This window comes from Pecten maximus, chromosome 19 (assembly GCF_902652985.1).
Source record: "Pecten maximus chromosome 19, xPecMax1.1, whole genome shotgun sequence".
Taxonomy (NCBI): domain Eukaryota; kingdom Metazoa; phylum Mollusca; class Bivalvia; order Pectinida; family Pectinidae; genus Pecten; species Pecten maximus.
In genome coordinates, this window is record NC_047033.1 from 6,891,426 (window position 1) to 6,902,296 (window position 10,871).

The window sequence follows — 10,871 nt, forward strand, 5'->3', positions numbered from 1 at the left end:
GCTGAATTCAATACAAGATTGCGGCCCCCATATAAAAAAGTTGAAATTAGTAGAATTTTTAATCATTCTATTTACAGGTTTCTGAGATGACATTCTACAAAATTATGGCTAGTGGACCAGTGTTGAAAACTCCATTTAAGCAGGACAGTGGTAAACGTTAACATTACCGTCTATGGGAAATCATTTGGTTCCGTGGTCCCTGTAACGGGATGAGCAAATTGCTAGTTCCCACAAGTACAACAGAAACAAGTTGATTTACACTATATACACTTTTATATACAAACAATGAAAATATACAAAACAGGGATGACAAAATATACCAGTCTCTCTCACTTCCAAGTATATGACAAAGTAACCAAAATGATGTTCAATTTTAAGGCTCGTGCCCTGACGAAGCCTCGAACTCACTATCTACGGCTCCTAATCGTTTAGCTAGAAATACCTGCATCATATACATGTACCACTGCGCCACATCCACGATCTATATTAGCTGTTCTATATCTCTATGTGATCGCTTGTAATTTACAAGAGTCTTGATAAAGGAACAGTTTGCCTCGAAAATTCTACATTTTACTCTCTTTTTTTACCGTCGTTTTTACAACATGATCAGTTAGATATATATACATATACATAGAAAGATGTGAATTTTTCACATATTACAACATTTCAACACAATTATGGTGAACGATTTTATAAATTCACATTATCCTGAAAGTTTTACTAGCACATAGATAATTTATGTAGGTCATTGTAGCATATATTATAACACACATACATATATATACTTGTTATCATACATTGTATTTACAACGCTTTGACTAACGGGAAATTTGGTTAACGTAATGTAACACAGTTACCTCCCTTCGACTGCACTAGTTTCTCTGAGTCACTGTCATACAATTGTAAGATCTTCCAAAAAGTCTTTGTATGGTTTTGATTGATAATTGATATCATGTCAAAGTCAATTCCCTTACAGTAATCAGCAACCCAATAATGTGTTTCTATGATATATTATATGATATATATACCAAATCAGATTATGTTTTACATTTATTTAAATAGCATATTTGTGATGAATTTTCATTTAAGTTAGAGATTCAAAGTTACTCTTGATTTTGTAAAATAATAATAAAAAAAAAAACAAAAACAATCCTGAATCAACATAAAAAGTCACACTTTCATAAATGGTTTCTTCTTATGAATAACACAGCAATCCATATATATGTCAAATACGAAGCATTCTACAAATAAGATGTATGGCATGCACTGGCCACATATCAATATCACAACAACACATATATTAGATATCTGTACTACAGAAACGACTTATTTGTGTATTTGTCTAAATATTATCTCGTAGAGTCAACAGCCAAATGAAACCGATCTGTGCTAAGTATAGTTACATCTTCAGATGAAAACACTCTACCATGATATACAAGCCTGCTATAAAATATAAATGCTGCTAATTATTCGAAAGAAATTAATGATAGATATGTACACTATCATTTTCATCCAATATGTTTTTTGTTTGCTCCTGATTTCTTGGCACGTGCTGCTCTCGTCAGTTCTTATCGCGCGCTGTAATGTACTACACAGCTGAGATGAAAGACACACGTTGTTCATCTTCCACTAGCGTCGGGTTTCGATCATCTACCACGTGGTACAGAATGGCTACAACAAATCAGGGGGACCTAGTGGGGGACGTTTAAGGAGGATGGCAAGTAACGAAAAAGTATGTCATTCCGTCTAGTAGGTAAAAAATATTCGGCCATGTGTGTAGAATGTGGGGACCTAGTGACGTAATAAGTCTATGCATTGTCAGCATTCTCTCGGGTAGTAATACTTCACTCCTGTTAGCACACTCTGTTTCGGGATACTTCACTCCTGATAATGACAGTATACACTACGGTAGCTATACTTCACTCCTGTCCAACACACTCTCGTGTAGTTATACTTCACTCCTGTCAACATATTCCCGGGTAGATATATTTCACTCCTGTCGACATACTCTCAGTAGTTATACTTCACTCCTGTCAACATACTCTCAGTAGTTCTACTTCACTCCTGTCAACATATATATATACTCTCGGGTAGTTCTACCGGGTAGTTCTACTTCACTCCTGTCAACAAACTCTCGGGTAGTTATACTTCACTGCTGTCAACATACTCTCAGTAGTTATACTTTACTGCTGTCAACACACTCTCGGGTAGTTATACTTCACTCCTGTCAACATACTCTCGGGTAGTTCTACTTCACTCCTGTCAACACACTCTCGGGTAGTTATACTTCACTCCTGTCAACATACTCTCAGTAGTTATACTTCACTCCTGTCAACATACTCTCAGTAGTTATACTTCACTCCAATCAACATACTCTCGGATGGTTATACTTCACTCCTGTCAACATACTCTCGGGTAGTTATACTTTACTCCTGTCAACATACTCTCAGTAGTTATACTTTACTTATGTCAATATACTCTCGTGTAGTTATACTTCACTCCTGTCAACATACTCTCGGACAGTTATACTTCACTCCCGTCAACATACTCTCGGGTAGTTATACTTCACTCCTGTCAACATACTCTCGGGTAGTTATACTTCACTCCTGTCAACATACTCTCGAGTAGTTATATTTCACTCCTGTCAACATACTCTCAGTAGTTATATTTCACTCCTGTCAACATACTCTCGGACAGTTATACTCCACTACTGTCAACAAACTCTCGGGTAGTTATACTTCACTGCTGTCAACATACTCTCAGTAGTTATACTTCACTCCTGTCAACATACTCTCGGGTAGTTATACTTCACTGCTGTCAACATACTCTCGGGTAGTTATACTTCACTGCTGTCAACATACTCTCGGGTAGTTATACTTCACTGCTGTCAACATACTCTCGGGTAGTTATACTTCACTCCTGTCAACATACTCTCGAGTAGTTATATTTCACTCCTGTCAACATACTCTCAGTAGTTATACTTCACTCCTGTCAACATACTCTCGGACAGTTATACTCCACTACTGTCAACAAACTCTCGGGTAGTTATACTTCACTGCTGTCAACATACTCTCAGTAGTTATACTTCACTCCTGTCAACATACTCTCGGGTAGTTATACTTCACTGCTGTCAACATACTCTCGGGTAGTTATACTTCACTGCTGTCAACATACTCTCGGGTAGTTATACTTCACTGCTGTCAACATACTCTCGGGTAGTTATACTTCACTCCTGTCAACATACTCTCGAGTAGTTATATTTCACTCCTGTCAACATACTCTCAGTAGTTATATTTCACTCCTGTCAACATACTCTCGGACAGTTATACTCCACTACTGTCAACAAACTCTCGGGTAGTTATACTTCACTGCTGTCAACATACTCTCAGTAGTTATATTTCACTCCTGTCAACATACTCTCGGGTAGTTATACTTCATTGCTGTCAACATACTCTCGGGTAGTTATACTTCACTGCTGTCAACATACTCTCGGGTAGTTATATTTCACTCCTGTCAACATACTCTCGGGTAGTTATACTTCATTGCTGTCAACATACTCTCAGTAGTTATATTTCACTCCTGTCAACATACTCTCGGGTAGTTATACTCCACTACTGTCAACAAACTCTCGGGTAGTTATACTTCACTCCTGTCAACATACTCTCAGTAGTTATATTTCACTCCTGTCAACATACTCTCGGGTAGTTATACTCCACTACTGTCAACAAACTCTCGGGTAGTTATACTTCACTCCTGTCAACATACTCTCAGTAGTTATATTTCACTCCTGTCAACATACTCTCGGGTAGTTATACTTCATTGCTGTCAACATACTCTCGGGTAGTTATACTTCACTGCTGTCAACATACTCTCAGTAGTTATATTTCACTCCTGTCAACATACTCTCGGGTAGTTATATTTCACTCCTGTCAACATACTCTCAGTAGTTATACTTCACTCCTGTCAACATACTCTCGGGTAGTTATACTTCACTCATGTCAACATACTCTCGGGTAGTTATACTTCACTCCTGTCAACATACTCTCAGTAGTTATACTTCACTCCTGTCAACATACTCTCGGGTAGTTATACTTCATTGCTGTCAACAAACTCTCGGGTAGTTATACTTCACTCCTGTCAACATACTCCCTGTATATATATTATACTGTGGACTGTGAAAAACGGTCGTGTAAATGTTTCCGATCGGGCAATTTTGCCCAATCAAGTGTAAGTGAAAGGAGGTTAATACATGGTATAGATTAATAAGGACGCCCTTGAAGACAAAGACAGTTATGGCACTCGAATTCATCTTCACTGACTGGGTAGATTTTAGTTCCGTCAGTGAGTGAACATAACACTCTACCTCCTAGTAGTCTTTCTTTTTGTAAGTTAGGTATGTCACGGACAACGTGTTCGATACCAGTACATTCTTAAACTGAACTGTAAATAATTTTGTTGGTATACTTTTGGAAACAGAGTAACATTTATTGTAGTCTGTGCCAACGCTGTTTGCATTATGGTGTAGGGTTTCTGATCGGGCTTCAAAATCACCTCTTTGCCTTTTGTCCAAACTGCCTCTAACTCTCGAAGCGAACGCCATGGGCTCCTGACCATGCAATAATACATCCCTTGTCTAGACTCTGATGTATCAACACTCGCTGTCATCACTCAAAAACTATCCTTCTCGACAGTGCTCTGATACATTGCGTGATTTCTGACATATTTAGAATGAATTTTGCGATATACATGTAGTTGACTGTTCCTACTGTTTCTCTGCACCTACCTTGTCATTTGGAGCTGGCATTTTAGACATTGCCTCAATTCTCTGTAGATCTAGTGGTACATGATGTATGCCCTCAGCAGACAGCTATGTCCAATGCACACTACCTTTGTTGTCTGAAATACACAATCCCTTTGTTGTCCTCTACATCGCTTCAACAAAGCTTTCAAACGACTGTTGTGTGCCTCATCTTTCCTTTCCTATAATATGATATCACCAGTGTCAGTTTCGACACCAGGTAACCCTTCTTAATCTTAAGGAACTCTTTTCTGAAGACTTCTTGTTCATTTTGACCCAAATGGGCAATCTGAAGTAGCCATACTTTCCAAAAGGTGATGTAAAGGCTGTTAGTGTTTGAACCTGTTTGTCTACATGTATTATCCAGTATCCTTAATTTGCGTCTAGTTTTCTAAAACAAAAATCCTCAGTGGTGGTAGGTGACAATGTTTTCATTGTATGGCTTTGTTGAAATTATGTGAATCCGGCGAAGCCAGTAGTTGTCCTGTCCTGGGCTTCTCTACCACAACTATGGGATTCACCCATTCTGTGTATCGTCCATTATTCTGATAACTCCTATGACCTTCATCTTATCAATTGTCTTTCTAATCTGTCTCTTCAGTGCAACTGGTGCAAATGGTTTATGACTGGTTAAATAGAAACGTCAAGATGTATCTGATGGTCCTCTGATAATCCTTTTCAAACAATAGCTCAGGGTATTTGTCGGTGACGTAAGGCCTGAAGAGGTTGGAACTCAAAATAACTTTAATTAACACTAGATCTCTGGAGGATCTATATCCAAGCAATGGTATGTGCTTTCTTGACATTTTTTACACGAGATAGTATCTCAGTTCCTTTGTATAGGATGGTGCAGTTACCAATAACCGGTATTTTTTCCTTGTGTAACTTGTTCATGTTTGCGGCGACTTCCTTGCTTTGATACTTGAGTCTATCATATTGAGAAAGTTACCCGGGGGACATTAATGTTACCTGGAGGAACATTTGGCACAATACTAAAACACAATACTATGTCAACAATTAATTCCTCGTATGCTAAGTCCAGGTTATCGATTGAAGCTATTAACAATATTAATGTGTTGTTCATGTCACGTTATGTCATCTAGGTCACTTGGACGCTCCATTGCATAAATTCTTGGCTCTCTAGAAGTCATATTTTGTGAAAATAGTTAATCTTTTGGCCTTTTAAATATAAAGTCATCAAGCATAAAGTCTTGGTTCATTAGAACGACATATTTCTAAAAATAGTTCAAGTATTGGCATTTCAGTTTTTTAAAAACAAAGGCTGGACAGTTACCTTTTGGGTGCTTGTTTCCACGTTGACGATTTTTTTTCTGCCTCAACCCGACGTTTTTCCTTGCTTGCAATATTCATGGTTAGCTCCCCTGATCATATTTTGCTAGATATCACATACATTTTTTTCTGTCTTTTTTATTGTTTTCATTCCCGTCTGAGATTCCTCACTAGCTCGGTATATTCCAACCGCTTTGTCAAAAGTTTATTCATTGTCTTTGAGTAATCTTTCTTTGACCTTTTCATAGGCCAGACAATGTCGTCTCTTTTATACTATCGTGTTTAAGCTGTAATTTCCCCGGTGTAGCACACATGTGAACTCTGCTGTTTTATGCTAACAAAAAACGCAAAAACCAATATTGTCGAAAATTGAGCATTTATTAAATGCCATTAGATACATCAACAACAACATAAAAAAAAACTATTCGCATAAAAAGTTGGGTAAAAATAATACTTAAAAAACGCCCAAGCATGCTTTAGAACATAATTCATAGGAGGTAAGATGGGGTGGAGGAGGGAAAGTTAAAAATGTGTGTCTACGCCAGTGAACATAAACAAAGAAGTCACGTGATCCTATGGACGGCCGAACTAAAGTACGGCAAGGATAAGACAACAAATCCGGAAATAGAAATTCCGGAACAATAATATAATAAACAAAAAACAGATAGTATAAATTCCTTTATGTTGCACATAAATACAATTATACATATGTACTATCGTGTTTAAGCTGTAATTTCCCAAGTGTAGCACAATCGACAGTTCATTTTTTCATTCACTTCGGTGATCAACTGGTCAATTTTTTTTCTGTTGTGGCTTGGAATTTGGTGTAACATTTATATCTCCTTCTCGTTATATCTTCAAGTACTGCACAGTAGTTTTTGAACTTAGTAAACACGTGTTCTGGTTTGTCTCTCTTGTCTGCAGTAATTTTTTTTCGTGTTGTAAATCTTATAACCATACTAACAAATCAAGTACAGAATGGATGTAAGTATTTTCCCTTGGTGTCCGTCCCTGTCATCTGCCACCTGATAATGTATCATGGTCTGTTCCAATCGACTCAATCTTTCAGCTTAATTGCGCCTTGTGCGCCTTGTGCGCAAGATTCGTCCCCGGTTTGGGTCGCATGTGTTCCATGCTGTTTGGTCGAATCGTTTTTGTTGGGTCAAGATTGATGGAACCAAGAGTTTATTTTTGTTAAGCACATCTTCGTGGTTCTTTTCCACACTAAAACGCTGTCGTTAAATCCATTTAAGTCAGAAACTGACACCATGTTGCGAAACGACAAAGATTCGCCCAGTCAACCATGTTTAATAGAATACCGGTACGAGACGAACACTCATGACTACAAGCACATATCCGGTACAATATCCGATGTAAGGCCCAACTACTCGATAAGCGATTAAGTGAAATTACCACACTTGTCTTGTCGGGGAATCCAGGACTATAACTAACAATATATTGACATTAGAGATAAACTTAGATAACTTTTTAAAGTACATTGTTTGATTGTTGGCTGTTTGATAAATACATTAGATTTGTCTTTTTTTTTGTTTAAACCTATAAAGGCTTAATGTTTCAATGTCATTAAAAAGTTTAAGAATTGCATGTCATTTTTTTTCTTGCTCGTATGGACAATAAAGGGAAGTGAACTAGGAAGCAGTTCGTGCTCAATTTGCAATCTTTACGTTTACCAATTTAAAATTCCCGCCGTCAGAGTGCAAAAGTCAGTTGCCTCGATATGACATACAGTATTTGCCTTATTTCGTATTATTGTTGGTACATGTGTGTGGAGTAGTGGAACAGAAGTCAGCCAGCTACTGTCGTCGCCATGGCAACAGAGATATAGTTCCAAAATGTTTTTTGGATGCTGTTATACATAAATTGCATTTTCAAGATATAATGCTCAGTTGCTGATTATATGTATATACGTATATATATTATTATGAAATCTTATGATAAATACTTAACCTTTACTCAATAAATTTGAATTCATGCACAGTGTTTATAGTATAGCTCGGTTTTAAAACATGAGTAGTAGGCCTATAGACGACAGCAGTGAATAACTACAACACTAAAAGTCCAATATTCATACACATTCTAAAACAGTTTAAAACTCGATTTGATAAGGTTTCAAATGTGCCTGAATGCCTGATATTTAGTCTTGTGGTTATTCAGTGACGTCAAATATTACTCAAATACTAAACCGAACCCCTGTTACTCGAAACTACAAGTCATATGAAACAGACAAATACCTTGGATATTGTCACAGATCGGGGAAAAGTGTAACAATGTGGATGTGAGTGATGTTCTTGGAATATGAGATTTCATTGTCTCGCTGGCGTTGTGTGATATTAATCCTTATACAAGTGACTAACTAGAGAAACATTGATTTGAAAACTGGCGGCATTCGGCGTTTACGATCATGCAATGTGGATAACATGTACAATTCGTACACCCTAACTGCAAGGCAGAGTTTCATGTCATATTATAACATTACGACATATTATTTCAAATCATACCATTATTGCTATAGGTACATCCCATTACTCCCTTTGTTGTTAAAAAATTCAGATATTACTGATTCAAACTAGGTCAGAATCTATAGCTATTCGGCAATACGTGTGAGGTACATTCATGCAGGGCATTTATAAACTACTTGCTTTGTAGGCGGCTCTGAGTGCCACAATTTTTTTTTATAAATGTCATTATGAAATGACCTTAAGCAACATTCCAATCCCTTGTTGTTTTTTCCCATGAGGTGCAACAAAACAATCTTCATCCCTGAACAGATTACCTGGCTTTCATAAAAACTATTGCTTTGTAGGGGGCTCTGCTAGTCGACTGCAAGAGCCAGAAATTTGCTATCAGCCTCCATTTCATAATTGGCGATTTCATTATATGAATAGCGACAAATGGAATAAAATTTATGGGTAAGTGCGCTTCACTTTCATCTTTATTGTCATTTGATTTTGCCCGTTTTGATTTTCCTAAATTCCCCTCTGAATTCCACACGTTTGGCTCCTGGCATCACTGACTAGCCCTAAAAGATTAGCATTTTGTTTTGCATTTCATAACGTCCTATCGATAACTATGGCTTATTAATGACGGTCTCCTCTTTGTGCAAGATGTGTGTTTTGGGAGGCTGTAGTACGCACTCGTTTTTTTTTTTTTTGGGGGGGGGGGGGGGGGGGGGGGGGGGGGGGGGGCATGATCGGGCGGATCTGATTTTGGCTTTAAAGTGCTAGCACACTGAAACATACTGCCGAACACTTCCGGCGGGGATACCTCATCCGAGCACATTATACTGACAACATAAGAACTAGTCATCCTACACGCATGCGCTGGGCTTTAATCAAGAGTTGTGGGAACGTCTTGGCCAATGTATAGAACCCATAACCTTCCTAACAAGGGCGATCGCTCAATTAAAGCCAAAAGTGAGGCCGATGTCAAAGAGACATTTGGAAGAAGTAAGTTGTTTAGAAAGAAGCAAAAAGATAAGGTCTCAACTTTAATTATATATTATTCTTTATTCAACTCAGTCTTCATATACCAAACTCTTAAGTGTATCAGTATGTCACATGTGCAGTCCTCAATACATTTCCTTTCGGCATATGCTATATCGAGAAAAACATACGTACATACCCCCTCCTCATCCCAGACTCCCAACATGTATATATTTTGCACGTGTATTACACGCGTACGTAATTGACGCTGATAACATGCCAGACTTAGTCGTTCTCCCCAACATGCACTTTCTGTATCACTAATGATACAATACACATGACCGATGATTGTTATTTTCAGTGCAAATAATAATAAACCTGATTAAGCAATGTGTTGTTCTAAGAGTGGTTTATTTGTTTCTATAAATTACATGTATTTAGACTTGATATCTATCTTCGTGTATTTTTTTTTAAAATTTTTTTGCAAATCTTAATTTTCGATTGTTATTTTTCATTTCGTGTAATGTTCATTATCGCGTAATTTGTATGTTCTTCTAATCTTGATTTTTTTTTTCAATGTCGTTTGCAAATTCTAGTATCATGCAATAGCTTGTTGCCTACATACAAATCTTTGTTTATTAACGGATAAGACTCCGCGCAATAATTAGGGTGTGATTCTATATACACTATCAGGGGAATAACTAAACTGTACTCAAAGTTCACCGTGGGATTTATTTTTCAAATTTCAGCATTCATTTCGAAACTGGAGAATCTTTTAAAAATTTAAGATTTAGTGTAAAAGTTGAGGTATTGAAAAACAAATATGTTTTAGAAGTTTAGAAAAGATGTTTATTTTACCTGCATTCTTAGTCATCGGATATTCAATTCGCACACCATACCTATCCAAGTACATACGTGAGTATATATGCGTGTATACTTAAGTTGAGCTACGGACATTTGAAGGTCGTCTGAAATAGTTCAGCCTTCAGTCGATAGGGAAAACTGGAACTCTTCCATGGGATATCGGTGCTAATTTTAAAGTGATATAGATATGTATGCACGTACCTTACCTGCTGGTGCGCGTGCGACTATCATCGGCTGCTACATGGACGCAGTTTACACCACAGCAGTCAAAATATATGATTAGTTCATATGTTCACAGATTTGGCGGTATAGTTTGTATCAACAATTCATCGTTTCTTTCACTGGATATTTTTTGTAAATATATTACTGTGTATGCTTACCCGGTGTCGAAAATGACAACAAGTCGTTTATTGGTATCCGTGGAGCCAGAAGGAGGGAACATACTTCATGTTGGCGTCAGTGATATATAAGTGTAA